General features: G+C 46.9%; 1 pseudogene; it reads left to right on the forward strand.

Annotated features, from left to right (window-relative positions):
- Window positions 1-3,303: 3,303 nt before the first annotated feature.
- Window positions 3,304-19,386, forward strand: LOC128462190 (free fatty acid receptor 3-like; annotated as a pseudogene).
- The last annotated feature ends 405 nt before the right edge of the window (window positions 19,387-19,791 follow it).

Genomic DNA, 19,791 nt, shown 5'->3' on the forward strand with positions numbered 1-19,791 from the left:
CATGCTTGCATACTGTATGCACAACACATATACGTGCACACTTTCTTCTGGAAGATATTTAATGTTTCATCTATTGTGTAAGTTACTGGAAGAATGGTATGTGACCAAATTAAATAGCAGAGCTGTATGAATGAGTGAATGTGGCTTGATAAGAAAGGTGATACGTAGATACAGTCCATTTACCACAGTGGTAAGAATGGAGTGTATCTTCAATATATGCTGCCAACAGTATATTCGTCTGTCTATCTGTCTGTCTGATTGTCTGTATGTCTGTGTGTCTGTCTGTCTGTATGTGTGTCTGTCTGTCTGTCTGTGTCTGATTGTCTGTGTGTCTGTCTGTCTGTCTGTATGTGTGTCTGTCTGTCTGTCTGTGTCTGTGTCTGATTGTCTGTCTGTCTGTCTGTCTGTCTGTATGTGTGTCTGTCTGTCTGTCTGTCTGTCTGTATGTGTGTCTGTCTGTCTGTCTGTGTCTGATTTTCTGTGTGTCTGTGTGTTGTCTGTCTGTCTGTATGTGTGTCTGTCTGTATGTGTCTGATTGTCTGTGTGTCTGTGTGTCTGTCTTTCTGTCTTTCTGTCTGTCTGTCTGTCTGTATGTCTGTGTCTGATTGTCTGTGTCTTGCAGGCTTTTATTCATGACTCTCTGAATCTCTAGTGAAGTGCTGATAGAACAACTCCTCCATGCAAGGAACGGCTGCTCAGCCTCAACCATAAATCTGTTCTCACAGCATGAGAATCCCCATGAAGAGAATCCGCTGGTGTGTATGTGTAAGTGGTCGTGTCAGCATGCGTGTGTGTGTGTGTGTGTGTGGTTGTGTGTGTGTGATTTAACTCTTCTGCAACTAACACTAATTTTTACTACGTCAAATTAGTCAAATTCTAAGCACATAAACCTGCTGCAGCCGTCAAGCAGCAGCAGCGAGAAGATATAGAAACGGTTAAAGAGATGCACTTGGGAACAATAGGAAAGTGATTAATCAGCTCCACGGTGCTGAGTTGTCATCGAGGAGATTTCCGTTTACCCTTCCTACGCTTTACATGCTCTATTTACATAAACTACGCCCCAGGCACTGTTAGTGTGGGTTGCTCTGCAGATGAATCTGGCATCGCCCTGGGAGATACAATACTGGTGATAAATGATTTATAGTTTTACAATACGAATGGATTATTGCAGTCGTGTAAAAAAAAAAAAAAAGAAGATTCACATTCAAATTACGTGAGGGCAATTTCTCCTAAAGGGAAATGAATGTTTCCCGAAGCACTTTATTCTTTTTTTATTGACACAACCTTTGGAGAAACTATAGTTTATCTTCATTTCAACAGCAAATTCAAATCAGCTTCTAGCATGTTATTGCAGCAGCCGCAGAATATTGATGCCACAGAAAATCAATTACATGTAAATCATGTAACATACAGACAACCATAATTCTGTTGTGTTTAATCCTGTTATTCTATTAGCAGCTGTAACATAAATCAATGCCCTCGATTTTAAATTCAGGAATAGTGATTAATAAATCGAAAAGATTAATTGTATGTGAAGTTATTTTGTTTAATTAAGGGAGCATGGGAGCTGTGGCACATGTATTTATTAATTCCTTGCAAACATATATTGCCCTGGATGTGCCAACTGCCCTGCAGTTTATATTTTGACCAGTAGAGGGCACACTGGTTATACTGATAATACAAACAAAGCCACCATTTGTACCTTTTGCAGACAAGTAGGTTTCACTGCTAAAGGTGCAATTATCACCGAGATTAAATTTATTGTCTGAGGGTGAAGGAGATGGAATCGGCGCAGTGTGTGGAAACAAAGGCGCTCAGCTCGAGATGTGACAGGTTTTCTTCCTCTGTTCCAAAACACCGGGGCTACTTTCTACCCTGGTGGAACCTGATTGAATTTAAACAGCTGCTGTTGGCACGCACAACTTAGCAGAATTTCACTACTCCATCTCCTTCTCCCTCCCTCCCTCCGTCCTCGTGTTGCTTCTCTCTCTTCATTCTTCTCGCAGCACTTTCCGTCCGTCACCTGTCACCGTGCATCAGAAGGCATCAGCTCAAAGCCAAGTGCGTCCAGGCCTTTATTAGAACTGGTTGATTCCCATCATCAGCTCCTCAAGTCCTGATACTTTCTAACCCGCTCCGTCCTTCTGAGGTGGGCAAACGCTTGGATGCCACCCCACCGAGGAGGTCTCAGTAATCCAGGAGGAGATCCTCCCCATCACTCATCATTCCCGTATCAATTAAAGGTGCCGAGCGCTGCGTTGGTTGGTGACGGCTATAAACAATATTTTAAGCTCCAGTAAGGAGATGACAAGGAAGACAAATTACTGCCGGCTTCTACTCTCCCAGCTCTGCAGGTCCAGTAAACCTCAGAGGCCATTCCCCCGCACCCCCCACCTAATGGCCCTGGTTGTTGGAGATCCCTGCTTTTTTTTTCTCATTTCAAACACGCATTTGATTTAGATGTTCACTTGATGTATCACAAAGCAGCTGGCAGCAGCAGCAGCAGCAGGAGTCCCACACTTTTTTGTAGAAAGAGTCACAATCGCGTGCAGCGGTTTTCCAGAGGGTGATGGGCCTGTTAGGACACGAGCAGCAGGCAGTCAGGGCCCAGGGACGGACAGCTGAGACTGCTGGTGTATGAGGAGCCATTATCCCCGCTGTCCTCTAAGATGTTTCTGTCTCACGGCATCGAACTTGATAGCTCCGACATTACTTTAATTTGCTTACGCCCGAGTGAACTGTTGTGTCTCGGCTAGAAAGCAGCTTTGAAAGACCAGCCCATCAAACACAGCTGTGTCCGACATGGAAGCAGGCTATGTTAGATCTGACAGAGTTTGTCTTGGAGGATACATCCAGATTCTGGTTTGCTCACATTTAACAAGACCAGGGCTCGACACTTATATCGCAATTTCCCCGTCAACAAAAGCTGGGATGATTTGATCATTGGAGCCGACAAGGACGATGCCAGTCCGCTTAATTTCCTGCATCAATCATCCTCTAGTTGCGTGTGGGCTGTGATGATGATTTGGGACTAATTCCGCTCGGTATATCCTTTAATCCGTGCTCCATATTAATTTGTCTATTTAGCAATAATTTGCTGATTGCTGTCCTGTTCCAGTTAATGTTCCATAAAAGACTGCAGCGGCCCTTCTGTGACGATAATAATCTGAAGCCATATCCGCTGTATCACAGTTAAAACCTGTCTGCACTTTGCAGTCGACTCATTATTACATTACGCCTTTGAATGTTTCCCTCAAAGAAGTGATGATAAATAAATAAGACATATCCGTGACTTTCTTGTTGATGTCAGAGTGGAAACTTCCATCTGCAGGTGGGTTACTGATCTTCCTGAAGGACGGGCCCCAGGTGAATCAGCAGCCTCCTCCATCATCCTCGACAAGGGCATTCCACATGGTTGTGTTCTCAGCCCACTGCTGTTCCCTCCTCACAAACAACGAGGACACAGTCGACAAAGGGAAGATGAGGACACAAAAGCTGTCTCTCAGCACCAAAGAAAGCACAGTTGATCGTGGGACAATGGAAGACAATGGCGGGGTGGACATCTGCCCACACAAAGTGATGAGGAGTCAGTGTCAACATCACCAAGGTCCTCTACTGGTCACTATACCCTCACCCCATGCTGGAGAAAGCTCAGCAAGTTTGGCTACATCTTTCTGAGCACGTGCTGCACAGGAGGAGGCACCAGGCTGCAGGTCATGAAGGACAACTTCCATACAGCTTTACCTGTGAAAGTCACACAGCATCATCAAGGACTAAAGCCACCCAGCGTGCAGTCTGTTCTCCTTGTTACTGTCTGGCAGACCATGCAGGGAAAAATGGCTGTTGAACCACCAGTCAGGTCATCATACCCTTTAAACTCATATCTAAATATTCCACGTAACAAATTTGCTCATGCCTGCTTGTCTGCACTGCCCACGTTCACTGCACTACTTACATAAAAAGATGCAACCGAGCAACAACGTCCGCTGTTGCTTGCCAGGTCACAAGAACTTCACTGCTATGATGATGCTGTCATTGGTTCGTGTGACAATAAACTTTGATTTGATTTTTGATTTGACTGCGTTGCTTTCTCCGTCCACACCTTCACCTTCCTGCTGGGCCCCCCCTCCAACCTGCTGGTCCTCTTTGTGTACTTACACGAAGCTTGGTCTACGCCCTCAATCTGTGCATGGCCCATGGTGTTCATGGCCTGGTTGCCACTCAAATCCATGGAGATTCTGCTTCAGGGCTGGAGGCTGCCTCCGGCCGTCTGCCCCGTCTACAGCTTCTTCCTCTTCTTCCTCTTCTCCTCGCTGTATCGCAGCTGCCTTTTCATCACCGCTGTGACAGTGGACCGCTACCTCAGCATCGCATTCCCGATTATCTACAAGAGATACCACCATGCTTGAATCTCTTGCGTCATCAGCGTTGCACTGTGGGCGTTGTTGCTGCTCCACCTGGCCGAAGGGGGCGCCCACTTTGTCTCCGTCAAGGATGACACCTTATCTTGCTACGACAACTCAACGCCTCTTGGCTGGCCGTTCTGCCGCGTCTGCGTCTGGAGATGGCCATCGTGCTGTTCCTCCTGCCCCTGGTCGTGACCTCGCTCTGCACACTTTGCTGCGTTACTCTTGTGCTGTCCAATCTGCCCCTCATGGGGAAGAGGAGAGTCCTGACAGTCACGCTCTCCACCCTCACTGTGTTTGTGGTGTGCCACGCCCCCTACAACGCCTTGCACATCGTTGGGTTTGCGTTGAAGACAGTGTGGAGTGGAGGGCGTACGCTCCTGCTAAGCTTTCCTGGAACCTGCCGTCATGCTGATGCTGTCGCAGGCAGTGTCCAGGGGCATCATGGGAAGAATCTGGGGAGGGCAAAGTCGCTTCAGCCGAAATGAAGGGATTCCGCCTAAATGCATTAACACCAATGGTGCTGCAAAGGTCAAGGCAGCACCGACGCTCTCTGAGAGGAGCCAGGCCGGGGCGGAGGTGACTAAAGTCAGCCAGGAGTGAGGTCACAGTGGAACTCCATCCACACACATGGACCCACCAACAAGCCAGAGAACGTCAATGTAGTTTTGCGAGTCTCTACAAATGTGGAGTCGTCCTGTCCCAGAGTGACGTCTGTGATTTTTGCTGATGATACAAAGTGACCCGTTGTCCTGTGAATGTTTTGTCCTGTGGGAATATGGTCGGGTTGCCAACTTAGATATGATATCAATTATTGATTATTGATGATTGATTGAATAAGCTTCATTAATGAGGTTTGTTTAAATGAATATGAAGTAAGATTTATTCTGTGTGGCCGGTTGTCTGTTGTCTTGCTAAAGCAAACACAAAATATATCAAGATGCTTATGAATCTTTACAGAGGCCATAGAAGAAAATTGTGAACAGTTAACAAACCTTAGTGCGCACACCACCACCACCAAGGTCCAGCTGTCTGTGTGTGAAACCACATTTATACAAACTAGATTATTATTTGCTGCGGCACTAAATAACACACAGCTTCATCACTGCTTCAACAGAAGGATAAAGGTCAAAGGTCAGATTAGTCTGACGTGAAATTCTGCACAACTGATTTTAACAAACCCTGAAAATACCCGACAGGAAGTAAAGCTGTTGTTTAAACAGTCCACGGATACATTGTCCTGGGAATGTTTTGTCCTGTGGGAATATGGTCGGGTTGCCAACTTATATATGATATCGATTATTGATTATTGATGATTGATTGAATAAGCATCATTAATGAGGTTTGTTTAAATTAATATAAAGTAAGATTTATTCTGTGTGGCCGGTTGTCTGTTGTCTTGCTAAAGCAAACACAAAAGATATCAAGATGCCAACTGATTTTAACAAACCCTGAAAATACCCGACAGGAAGTAAAGCTGTTGTTTAAACAGTCCACGGATACACAAATTATCGAATTACTGTGAATTGAAATGTGTATTTTAAGGCAGATCCACGAGCAGGAAAACAAAGTAAATATACCTGAGTTCAGTAAATATATGATCCGTCAGTTTCTCTAAAGATAATAGAATTAAATCTGGGAAAAGTGTGGCTGTGCAGAAAGAGTGTCGCTCAGTTCAAATAATAAACATGTGTATAAATAATATACAGCTATTGAGTATTTTTTACATATACATTTTGGGTTTTCATCATTTGGACCAACCGTCTTCTGTAATAAAAAAGCAAACCCTTCATCTCAATGAAAAATCTTTATTATTTATTCAATAATATATTTGTAAGAAAAGTCAGTCTGGAGTAGAGGGAAAGGGAGGGAGGGAGGGAGGGAAGGGCGGTGTTGGGGTGGGGGGGAGGGAGGGAAGGGCGGTGTGGAGGGGGGGGGGATGGGGGGGAAGGGATGTGATGATTGACAGGTCAGAAGCAGAAGCAACAGCTCCACCATTTCCCCGTCGACGTTCCTTCTTGCTCATTATTTTCCTTCTCTATCTTCTTCCTTTCTTTCCTCTCCATCTCCTCCCTCTTCTTTGTTTCCTGTTTCTCCTTCTTTTCGATCTCTTTCTTTTCCTTCTCTATCTTCTTCCTTTCTTTCCTCTCCATCTCCTCCCTCTTCTTTGTTTCCTGTTTCTCCTTCTTTTCGATCTCTTTCTTTTCCTTCTCTATCTTCATCCTTTCTTTCCTCTACCTCTCCTCCCTCTTATTTGTTTCCTTTTTCTCCTTCTTTTCGATCTCTTTCTTTTCCTTCTCTATCTTCTTCACTTCTTTCTTCTCCATCTCCTCCATCTTCTTGCTTTCCTGTTTCTCCTTCTTCTCCTGCTTCTTCTTCTCCTCCTTCTCCCTTTTCACCTTCATCTCCTGGTTTTTCTTCTCCTTCTTCATGCTCTGCTTGTCATTCTCCAAGGGGACTTCCTGAAAAGACAGAGACAATATGAGTTTAACTCTTTTTCTTTTTCAAAGTCTAAACCTCAAACAAACCTACGATCCAAAAGATTCAAATCATGAGCTGATGGAACTTACTTGAAGCTCCCTCTGACGGGGGTTCTCATCCATCAGCTCCGTTGGGGTGAAGCTTTCCTCTATCAGCTCATTCCGGGTGAGGCTTATAACATCCAGCTCCTCCAGGGCGAAGTTTTCATCCCTCTGCTCCTTCAGCTGAGGGATTGCAGCTTTCAGCTCCCTCAGGGCGGAGCTATCCAGATGGGGGTGTTCATCCACCAGCTCCTTCATGGCAGTGACTTGAGCAATCAGCTCCTTCAGGAGGAAGAAGTATTCAGCCTCTGGGTCCTTCAGGGCAGAGTATTCGTTCAGAAGCTCCCTCTGGCGGGGGTTCTTATCTATCAGCTCTGTCGGGGTGAAGCTTTCCTCCATCAGCTCAACCAGAGTGAGGCTGATATCATCCAGCTCCTGCAGGGCCTCCAGCGTCCCAGGTGAGGCAGGAGACTCCATCTGCTCCACCATCTTTCCCTCTGTTTCCCGGCTGAGGTTGTTGGTGGCGGTCTGCTCCTTCAGGGTGGAGTGTTCACTATCCAGCTCCATCAGGGCGATGTTTTCATCCACTTGTGTCCTCAGATGGGGGTTCTCATCCATCTTCTCTTTCAGCTGAGGGATTGCAGCTTTCAGCTCCCCCAGGGCGGAGCTATCCAGATGGGGGTTTTCATCCACCAGCTCCTTCATGGCAGTGAACTGGGCAATCAGCTCCTTCAGGAGGAAGATGTCTTGAGCCTCTGGGTCCTTCAGGGCAGAGTATTCCTTCAGAAGCTCCCTCTGACGGGGGTTCTTATCCATCAGGTTCTCCGTCGGGGTGAAGCTTTCCTCCATCAGCTCAACCAGAGTGAGGCTGATATCATCCAGCTCCTGCAGGGCCTCCAGCGTCCCAGGTGAGGCAGGAGACTCCATATGCTCCACCATCTTTCCCTCTGTTTCCCGGCTGAGGTTGTTGGTGGCGGTCTGCTCCTTCAGGGTGGAGTGTTCACTATCCAGCTCCATCAGGGCGATGTTTTCATCCACTTGTGTCCTCAGATGGGGGTTCTCATCCATCTTCTCTTTCAGCTGAGGGATTGCAGCTTTCAGCTCCCCCAGGGCGGAGCTATCCAGATGGGGGTTTTCATCCACCAGCTCCTTCATGGCAGTGAACTGGGCAATCAGCTCCTTCAGGAGGAAGATGTCTTGAGCCTCTGGGTCCTTCAGGGCAGAGTATTCCTTCAGAAGCTCCCTCTGACGGGGGTTCTTATCCATCAGGTTCTCCGTCGGGGTGAAGCTTTCCTCCATCATCTCAATCAGGGTGAGGCTTATAACATCCAGCTCCTGCAGGGCCTCCAGCGTCCCAGGTGAGGCAGGAGACTCCATATGCTCCACCATCTTTCCCTCTGTTTCCCGGCTGAGGTTGTTGGTGGCGGTCTGCTCCTTCAGGGTGGAGTGTTCACTATCCAGCTCCATCAGGGCGATGTTTTCATCCACTTGTGTCCTCAGATGGGGGTTCTCATCCATCTTCTCTTTCAGCTGAGGGATTGCAGCTTTCAGCTCCCCCAGGGCGGAGCTATCCAGATGGGGGTTTTCATCCACCAGCTCCTTCATGGCAGAGAACTGGGCAATCAGCTCCTTCAGGAGGAAGATGTCTTGAGCCTCTGGGTCCTTCAGGGCAGAGTATTCCTTCAGAAGCTCCCTCTGACGGGGGTTCTTATCCATCAGGTTCTCCGTCGGGGTGAAGCTTTCCTCCATCAGCTCAACCAGAGTGAGGCTGATATCATCCAGCTCCTGCAGGGCCTCCAGCGTCCCAGGTGAGGCAGGAGACTCCATATGCTCCACCATCTTTCCCTCTGTTTCCTGGCTGAGGTTGTTGGTGGCGGTCTGTTCCTTCAGGGTGGAGTGTTCACTATCCAGCTCCATCAGGGCGATGTTTTCATCCACTTGTGTCCTCAGATGGGGGTTCTCATCCATCTTCTCTTTCAGCTGAGGGATTGCAGCTTTCAGCTCCCCCAGGGCGGAGCTATCCAGATGGGGGTTTTCATCCACCAGCTCCTTCATGGCAGTGAACTGGGCAATCAGCTCCTTCAGGAGGAAGATGTCTTGAGCCTCTGGGTCCTTCAGGGCAGAGTATTCCTTCAGAAGCTCCCTCTGACGGGGGTTCTTATCCATCAGGTTCTCCGTCGGGGTGAAGCTTTCCTCCATCATCTCAATCAGGGTGAGGCTTATAACATCCAGCTCCTGCAGGGCCTCCAGCGTCCGCATCTCCCTATTCCAAACCAGGAGGGTTGGGCTGGGGTCCTGCAGAGTACTGCTGCTGGTGCACTCTTGTTCCTCGTTCATGTCTGTTGAGATGATGATCCTCTGCATGTTGATGAACAGGTGCTGCAGTTGGACCACGTTATACAAAGGGTTTGAAGAGCGATTTCTTGCGTATCTGCTTTCTTCTGTCGGTGTCGTCAGTGGCGGTGATTGGAAGTCACAGGTGAGATGTATCTCGTGTGTCTCTCGTTGACTCGCACTTGTCCTGACGGTGGCTCCACTCAGAGACGTGGCTCCTTATATAGGAGATATTTGGCTTTGATCTGTTTCTCAACTCCACTCAGCTTCACAGCTTCACAGCTTCAAGCTTCAAAGAATGCCTTTTTAAGCTTTGAAGAGTAAATTGGCTTTGAACTATTTCATAATTGTGACATAATGTTACATGGTAGTTGTCATATGACCTTGACTGACACATGTGTGATTTTTGCAGGAAATATTAACAGTATAAAAGCAGATCTACACTTTTAGTCAAACAGATTGTTTCATATATAATCACTTCATTTCATATAAAGGAATACTTTTATATTCAAACTTAATCAGCTTAAAAAAATGTAGTTACACAGACTTAAAAAAGTTACACATACTTAAAGTTTCTGCTGGTGCATGAAAAAGTTACACATATAACAATTAAATAGAACATATATAATATAATTATAATAACAAGTATGTTTGGATCCATCAGATGGTCTGAATCCAGATACAGGACACCAGGGGTGCAGCTAATGAATCTGTCCATTTCCTGAATCATCTTGTCCACGAAATGCAAGAAAGTAGTAATAACTTTACAGTGAAATTGTGAATAAAAAGATGCAAAGGTCAAGATAACATCTTCAAATGTCTTGTTTTGTCTGAACAACAGTTTATTTTCATGCACAAAAGAACTTGAAACCTGCAGATGTTTGGTATTTTGCTCAAGACGGGACCGAAAAAATTATTTGATTCTAAAAGATATTTGCAGATTTCCTGTTTATCGACAGATCTGTGAATCGTAGCAGCTCAACGATCACAGATCCTTAAAATGAAAGTAATTAATAAAATATATAATTTCCGCTGCACGATCTCCTTATTTTGTGTTTATGATGACAGATCAATCTTTTCTGTCTTTTCTGTAAATACAACTGAGACAGGAAGATGTAGCTTCCGATCTGAATCATGATACCGTAAATACGAAATAAAAGATGCAATTTTTCCAAGTCTCCGAGTCACCTCCACACGTTTCCTCTAAAGTGTCTGGTACTTTTTATAACAAGAATTGTATTTATTTTATTATGTCGATTGTCTCGACACACCCTCATTGTCTTGTTTGTGTGTTCAATAATGTATTTGTTGAGCGATGTAGTGAGTCCTGACTGTGGCGCTCTCCACCCTCACTGTGTTTGTGGTGTGCCACGCCCCCTACAACGCCTCGCACATCGTTGGGTTTGCGTTGAAGACAGTGTGGAGTGGAGGGCGTACGCTATGCTGAGGAGCTCCTGCTAAGTTTTATTGGAACCTGCCGTCGCAGAAAGGGTCCAGGGCAGTGGCGGCTGGTGAAAATTATTCTAGGTGGGGCTGTAGGTGCCAGAAGCTTTCGGTAACTATCCCAATAAAAGAACCCAAACCAAAAGATACCATTGTTTTAGGGATAAACAATAATTATTTAATTGCCCTTTAAAAACAACAGTTTGACAGATAATGACAATGATATGAGATGTATATTAGTGAATACTCTTAATACAAAATTCAAGTTCTTGAGAGACATTTACAAGTGGTTGATGATTAAAAAGAACTATATACAAAGAAAAACTGTCTCATAGGAACATAAAATGTACCAATTGGATTACATATATTAGTGAATACTCTTAGTACAAATTACAATATCATTGTATATTATTGTAATATTTACAGGTGGATGATTAAAGTTAACTATATACAGTTAGCATTAGCTGTAAGGTGGAATCAGGGTCAGCTATGGCATGATAGAAGCAAGAGCGGCAGACAACGTTACTCACCCCGCTGGTGCGCGCTACCGCACTCGTCTTCCCCGGTGGAGCGACTCCACGCTGTAAGCCAGTCCGGCAATGTGACAAGGTGTCTCAGTCAAGTGTGCCGACCAAGGTCCCGGAACGAAACAACAGCGCCAGGGAGACGCGAGTAAGAGTGGGCTGCTGCCTTAAATAGGGGCTGACAGCGCCCCCAGTGGCAGGGAGGGCACCTGCATCTGGCCACACTAGGATACTTAAAGCTTGGGGCGATATTTTTAGCGCCCCAAGCTTATCAAATTTGATGACGCTCATTGGCTAATTTACCCGTTGCTATGTGTTTTTTTTGCCTCAGCAACAGCCTACCATTGGCTGAGCTGCTGCAGTGCTGGGGCGACTTTCCCAGCGCCCCAGGAGGGAGGAGAAATGACCATGGACACAAATTATCCCCTAACTAATGGTTTATATTATATGTATGACTGGTTCTTGATGATTCAAAACATATTTATTTGTAGAATAAGCAGTACTTAAATTATTATTTTGAAAAAAATAAAAAAATAAAAATAATTTTTAAAAATCACTTTCAATCAGGTGGGGCGGCGCCCTAGCGCCCCCTATTGGCCAGCCGCCACTGGTCCAGGGGCATCATGGGAAGAATCTGGGGAGGGCAAAGTCGCTTCAGCCGAAATGAAGGGATTCTGCCTCAGTGCATTAACCCCAATGGTGCTGCAGAGGTCAAGGTAGCACCGACGCTCTCTGAGAAGAGCCAGGCCGGGGCGGAGGTGAATAAAGTCAGCCAGGAGTGAGGTCACAGTGGAACTCCATCCACACACATGGACCCACCAACAAGCCAGAGAACGTCAATGTAGTTTTGCGAGTCCCTACAAATATGGAGTCGTCCTGTCCCAGAGTGACGTCTGTGATTTTTGCTGATGGTACAAAGTGACCCGTTGTCCTGGGAATGTTTTGTCCTGTGGGAATATGGTCGGGTTGCCAACTTAGATATGATATCAATTATTGATTATTGATGATTGATTGAATAAGCATCATTAATGAGGTTTGTTTAAATGAATATAAAGTAAGATTTATTCTGTGTGGCCGGTTGTCTGTTGTCTTGCTAAAGCAAACACAAAAGATATCAAGATGCCAACTGATTTTAACAAACCCTGAAAATACCCGACAGGAAGTAAAGCTGTTGTTTAAACAGTCCACGGATACACAAATTATCGAATTACTGTGAATTGAAATGTGTATTTTAAGGCAGATCCACGAGCAGGAAAACAAAGTAAATATACCTGAGTTCAGTAAATATATGATCCGTCAGTTTCTCTAAAGATAATAGAATTAAATCTGGGAAAAGTGTGGCTGTGCAGAAAGAGTGTCGCTCAGTTCAAATAATAAACATGTGTATAAATAATATACAGCTATTGAGTATTTTTTTACATATACATTTTGGGTTTTCATCATTTGGACCAACCGTCTTCTGTAATAAAAAAGCAAACCCTTCATCTCAATGAAAAATCTTTATTATTTATTCAATAATATATTTGTAAGAAAAGTCAGTCTGGAGTAGAGGGAAAGGGAGGGAGGGAGGGAGGGAAGGGCGGTGTTGGGGTGGGGGGGAGGGAGGGAAGGGCGGTGTGGAGGGGGGGGGGGGATGGGGGGGAAGGGATGTGATGATTGACAGGTCAGAAGCAGAAGCAACAGCTCCACCATTTCCCCGTCGACGTTCCTTCTTGCTCATTATTTTCCTTCTCTATCTTCTTCCTTTCTTTCCTCTCCATCTCCTCCCTCTTCTTTGTTTCCTGTTTCTCCTTCTTTTCGATCTCTTTCTTTTCCTTCTCTATCTTCTTCCTTTCTTTCCTCTCCATCTCCTCCCTCTTCTTTGTTTCCTGTTTCTCCTTCTTTTCGATCTCTTTCTTTTCCTTCTCTATCTTCATCCTTTCTTTCCTCTACCTCTCCTCCCTCTTATTTGTTTCCTTTTTCTCCTTCTTTTCGATCTCTTTCTTTTCCTTCTCTATCTTCTTCACTTCTTTCTTCTCCATCTCCTCCATCTTCTTGCTTTCCTGTTTCTCCTTCTTCTCCTGCTTCTTCTTCTCCTCCTTCTCCCTTTTCACCTTCATCTCCTGGTTTTTCTTCTCCTTCTTCATGCTCTGCTTGTCATTCTCCAAGGGGACTTCCTGAAAAGACAGAGACAATATGAGTTTAACTCTTTTTCTTTTTCAAAGTCTAAACCTCAAACAAACCTACGATCCAAAAGATTCAAATCATGAGCTGATGGAACTTACTTGAAGCTCCCTCTGACGGGGGTTCTCATCCATCAGCTCCGTTGGGGTGAAGCTTTCCTCTATCAGCTCATTCCGGGTGAGGCTTATAACATCCAGCTCCTCCAGGGCCTCCAGCGTCCCAGGTGAGGCAGGAGACTCCATCTGCTCCACCATCTTTCCCTCTGTTTCCCAGGTGAGGCTGCTGGTGGCGGTCTGCTCCTTCAGGGTGGAGTGTTCACCATCCAGCTCCATCAGGGCGAAGTTTTCATCCCTCTGCTCCTTCAGCTGAGGGATTGCAGCTTTCAGCTCCCTCAGGGCGGAGCTATCCAGATGGGGGTGTTCATCCACGAGCTCCTTCATGGCAGTGACTTGAGCAATCAGCTCCTTCAGGAGGAAGAAGTATTCAGCCTCTGGGTCCTTCAGGGCAGAGTATTCATTCAGAAGCTCCCTCTGGCGGGGGTTCTTATCTATCAGCTCCGTCGGGGTGAAGCTTTCCTCCATCAGCTCAACCAGAGTGAGGCTGATATCATCCAGCTCCTGCAGGGCCTCCAGCGTCCCAGGTGAGGCAGGAGACTCCATATGCTCCACCATCTTTCCCTCTGTTTCCCGGCTGAGGTTGTTGGTGGCGGTCTGCTCCTTCAGGGTGGAGTGTTCACTATCCAGCTCCATCAGGGCGATGTTTTCATCCACTTGTGTCCTCAGATGGGGGTTCTCATCCATCTTCTCTTTCAGCTGAGGGATTGCAGCTTTCAGCTCCCCCAGGGCGGAGCTATCCAGATGGGGGTTTTCATCCACCAGCTCCTTCATGGCAGTGAACTGGGCAATCAGCTCCTTCAGGAGGAAGATGTCTTGAGCCTCTGGGTCCTTCAGGGCAGAGTATTCCTTCAGAAGCTCCCTCTGACGGGGGTTCTTATCCATCAGGTTCTCCGTCGGGGTGAAGCTTTCCTCCATCAGCTCAACCAGAGTGAGGCTGATATCATCCAGCTCCTGCAGGGCCTCCAGCGTCCCAGGTGAGGCAGGAGACTCCATATGCTCCACCATCTTTCCCTCTGTTTCCCGGCTGAGGTTGTTGGTGGCGGTCTGCTCCTTCAGGGTGGAGTGTTCACTATCCAGCTCCATCAGGGCGATGTTTTCATCCACTTGTGTCCTCAGATGGGGGTTCTCATCCATCTTCTCTTTCAGCTGAGGGATTGCAGCTTTCAGCTCCCCCAGGGCGGAGCTATCCAGATGGGGGTTTTCATCCACCAGCTCCTTCATGGCAGTGAACTGGGCAATCAGCTCCTTCAGGAGGAAGATGTCTTGAGCCTCTGGGTCCTTCAGGGCAGAGTATTCCTTCAGAAGTTCCCTCTGACGGGGGTTCTTATCCATCAGGTTCTCCGTCGGGGTGAAGCTTTCCTCCATCATCTCAATCAGGGTGAGGCTTATAACATCCAGCTCCTGCAGGGCCTCCAGCGTCCCAGGTGAGGCAGGAGACTCCATATGCTCCACCATCTTTCCCTCTGTTTCCCGGCTGAGGTTGTTGGTGGCGGTCTGCTCCTTCAGGGTGGAGTGTTCACTATCCAGCTCCATCAGGGCGATGTTTTCATCCACTTGTGTCCTCAGATGGGGGTTCTCATCCATCTTCTCTTTAAGCTGAGGGATTGCAGCTTTCAGCTCCCCCAGGGTGGAGCTATCCAGATGGGGGTTTTCATCCACCAGCTCCTTCATGGCAGTGAACTGGGCAATCAGCTCCTTCAGGAGGAAGATGTCTTGAGCCTCTGGGTCCTTCAGGGCAGAGTATTCCTTCAGAAGCTCCCTCTGACGGGGGTTCTTATCCATCAGGTTCTCCGTCGGGGTGAAGCTTTCCTCCATCAGCTCAACCAGAGTGAGGCTGATATCATCCAGCTCCTGCAGGGCCTCCAGCGTCCCAGGTGAGGCAGGAGACTCCATATGCTCCACCATCTTTCCCTCTGTTTCCCGGCTGAGGTTGTTGGTGGCGGTCTGCTCCTTCAGGGTGGAGTGTTCACTATCCAGCTCCATCAGGGCGATGTTTTCATCCACTTGTGTCCTCAGATGGGGGTTCTCATCCATCTTCTCTTTCAGCTGAGGGATTGCAGCTTTCAGCTCCCCCAGGGCGGAGCTATCCAGATGGGGGTTTTCATCCACCAGCTCCTTCATGGCAGTGAACTGGGCAATCAGCTCCTTCAGGAGGAAGATGTCTTGAGCCTCTGGGTCCTTCAGGGCAGAGTATTCCTTCAGAAGCTCCCTCTGACGGGGGTTCTTATCCATCAGGTTCTCTGTCGGGGTGAAGCTTTCCTCACTCATCTCAATCAGGGTGAGGCTTATAACATCCAGCTCCTGCAGGGCCTCCAGCGTCCCAGGTGAGGCAGGAGACTCCATATGCTCCACCATCTTTCCCTCTGTTTCCCGGCTGAGGTTGTTGGTGGCGGTCTGCTCCTTCAGGGTGGAGTGTTTACTATCCAGCTCCATCAGGTCGATGTTTTCATCCACTTGTGTCCTCAGATGGGGGTTCTCATCCATCTTCTCTTTCAGCTGAGGGATTGCAGCTTTCAGCTCCCCCAGGGCGGAGCTATCCAGATGGGGGTTTTCATCCACCAGCTCCTTCATGGCAGTGAACTGGGCAATCAGCTCCTTCAGGAGGAAGATGTCTTGAGCCTCTGGGTCCTTCAGGGCAGAGTATTCCTTCAGAAGCTCCCTCTGACGGGGGTTCTTATCCATCAGGTTCTCCGTCGGGGTGAAGCTTTCCTCCATCAGCTCAACCAGAGTGAGGCTGATATCATCCAGCTCCTGCAGGGCCTCCAGCGTCCCAGGTGAGGCAGGAGACTCCATATGCTCCACCATCTTTCCCTCTGTTTCCCGGCTGAGGTTGTTGGTGGCGGTCTGCTCATTCAGGGTGGAGTGTTCACTATCCAGCTCCATCAGGGCGATGTTTTCATCCACTTGTGTCCTCAGATGGGGGTTCTCATCCATCTTCTCTTTCAGCTGAGGGATTGCAGCTTTCAGCTCCCCCAGGGCGGAGCTATCCAGATGGGGGTTTTCATCCACCAGCTCCTTCATGGCAGTGAACTGGGCAATCAGCTCCTTCAGGAGGAAGATGTCTTGAGCCTCTGGGTCCTTCAGGGCAGAGTATTCCTTCAGAAGCTCCCTCTGACGGGGGTTCTTATCCATCAGGTTCTCCGTCGGGGTGAAGCTTTCCTCCATCATCTCAATCAGGGTGAGGCTTATAACATCCAGCTCCTGCAGGGCCTCCAGCGTCCCAGGTGAGGCAGGAGACTCCATATGCTCCACCATCTTTCCCTCTGTTTCCCGGCTGAGGTTGTTGGTGGCGGTCTGCTCCTTCAGGGTGGAGTGTTCACTATCCAGCTCCATCAGGTCGATGTTTTCATCCACTTGAGTCCTCAGATGGGGGTTCTCATCCATCTTCTCTTTCAGCTGAGGGATTGCAGCTTTCAGCTCCCCCAGGGCGGAGCTATCCAGATGGGGGTTTTCATCCACCAGCTCCTTCATGGCAGTGAACTGGGCAATCAGCTCCTTCAGGAGGAAGATGTCTTGAGCCTCTGGGTCCTTCAGGGCAGAGTATTCCTTCAGAAGCTCCCTCTGACGGGGGTTCTTATCCATCAGGTTCTCCGTCGGGGTGAAGCTTTCCTCCATCAGCTCAACCAGAGTGAGGCTGATATCATCCAGCTCCTGCAGGGCCTCCAGCGTCCCAGGTGAGGCAGGAGACTCCATATGCTCCACCATCTTTCCCTCTGTTTCCCGGCTGAGGTTGTTGGTGGCGGTCTGCTCATTCAGGGTGGAGTGTTCACTATCCAGCTCCATCAGGGCGATGTTTTCATCCACTTGTGTCCTCAGATGGGGGTTCTCATCCATCTTCTCTTTCAGCTGAGGGATTGCAGCTTTCAGCTCCCCCAGGGCGGAGCTATCCAGATGGGGGTTTTCATCCACCAGCTCCTTCATGGCAGTGAACTGGGCAATCAGCTCCTTCAGGAGGAAGATGTCTTGAGCCTCTGGGTCCTTCAGGGCAGAGTATTCCTTCAGAAGCTCCCTCTGACGGGGGTTCTTATCCATCAGGTTCTCCGTCGGGGTGAAGCTTTCCTCCATCATCTCAATCAGGGTGAGGCTTATAACATCCAGCTCCTGCAGGGCCTCCAGCGTCCGCATCTCCCTATTCCAAACCAGGAGGGTTGGGCTGGGGTCCTGCAGAGTACTGCTGCTGGTGCACTCTTGTTCCTCGTTCATGTCTGTTGAGATGATGATCCTCTGCATGTTGATGAACAGGTGCTGCAGTTGGACCACGTTATACAAAGGGTTTGAAGAGCGATTTCTTGCGTATCTGCTTTCTTCTGTCGGTGTCGTCAGTGGCGGTGATTGGAAGTCACAGGTGAGATGTATCTCGTGTGTCTCTCGTTGACTCGCACTTGTCCTGACGGTGGCTCCACTCAGAGACGTGGCTCCTTATATAGGAGATATTTGGCTTTGATCTGTTTCTCAACTCCACTCAGCTTCACAGCTTCACAGCTTCAAGCTTCAAAGAATGCCTTTTTAAGCTTTGAAGAGTAAATTGGCTTTGAACTATTTCATAATTGTGACATAATGTTACATGGTAGTTGTCATATGACCTTGACTGACACATGTGTGATTTTTGCAGGAAATATTAACAGTATAAAAGCAGATCTACACTTTTAGTCAAACAGATTGTTTCATATATAATCACTTCATTTCATATAAAGGAATACTTTTATATTCAAACTTAATCAGCTTAAAAAAAATGTAGTTACACAGACTTAAAAAAGTTACACATACTTAAAGTTTCTGCTGGTGCATGAAAAAGTTACACATATAACAATTAAATAGAACATATATAATATAATTATAATAACAAGTATGTTTGGATCCATCAGATGGTCTGAATCCAGATACAGGACACCAGGGGTGCAGCTAATGAATCTGTCCATTTCCTGAATCATCTTGTCCACGAAATGCAAGAAAGTAGTAATAACTTTACAGTGAAATTGTGAATAAAAAGATGCAAAGGTCAAGATAACATCTTCAAATGTCTTGTTTTGTCTGAACAACAGTTTATTTTCATGCACAAAAGAAGCTGAAACCTGCAGATGTTTGGTATTTTGCTCAAGACGGGACCGAAAAAATTATTTGATTCTAAAAGATATTTGCAGATTTCCTGTTTATCGACAGATCTGTGAATCGTAGCAGCTCAACGATCACAGATCCTTAAAATGAAAGTAATTAATAAAATATATAATTTCCGCTGCACGATCTCCTTATTTTGTGTTTATGATGACAGATCAATCTTTTCTGTCTTTTCTGTAAATACAACTAAGACAGGAAGATGTAGCTTCCGATCTGAATCATGATACCGTAAATACGAAATAAAAGATGCAATTTTTCCAAGTCTCCGAGTCACCTCCACACGTTTCCTCTAAAGTGTCTGGTACTTTTTATAACAAGAATTGTATTTATTTTATTATGTCGATTGTCTCGACACACCCTCATTGTCTTGTTTGTGTGTTCAATAATGTATTTGTTGAGCGATGTAGTGAGTCCTGACTGTGGCGCTCTCCACCCTCACTGTGTTTGTGGTGTGCCACGCCCCCTACAACGCCTCGCACATCGTTGGGTTTGCGTTGAAGACAGTGTGGAGTGGAGGGCGTACGCTATGCTGAGGAGCTCCTGCTAAGTTTTATTGGAACCTGCCGTGATGCTGATGCTGTCGCAGAAAGGGTCCAGGGGCATCATGGGAAGAATCTGGGGAGGGCAAAATCGCTTCAGCCGAAATGAAGGGATTCTGCCTCAGTGCATTTACCCCAATGGTGCTGCAGAGGTCAAGGTAGCACCGACGCTCTCTGAGAAGAGCCAGGCCGGGGCGGAGGTGACTAAAGTCAGCCAGGAGTGAGGTCACAGTGGAACTCCATCCACACACATGGACCCACCAACAAGCCAGAGAACGTCAATGTAGTTTTGCGAGTCCCTACAAATATGGAGTCGTCCTGTCCCAGAGTGACGTCTGTGATTTTTGCTGATGATACAAGGTGACCCGTTGTCCTGTGAATGTTTTGTCCTGTGGGAATATGGTCGGGTTGCCAACTTAGATATGATATCAATTATTGATTATTGATGATTGATTGAATAAGCATCATTAATGAGGTTTGTTTAAATGAATATAAAGTAAGATTTATTCTGTGTGGCCGGTTGTCTGTTGTCTTGCTAAAGCAAACACAAAATATATCAAGATGCTTATGAATCTTTACAGAACTAGATTAGTATTTGCTGCTGCACTAAACAACACACAACTTCATCA

Source organism: Pleuronectes platessa, chromosome 18 (genome assembly GCF_947347685.1).
Source record: "Pleuronectes platessa chromosome 18, fPlePla1.1, whole genome shotgun sequence".
Lineage (NCBI taxonomy): Eukaryota > Metazoa > Chordata > Actinopteri > Pleuronectiformes > Pleuronectidae > Pleuronectes > Pleuronectes platessa.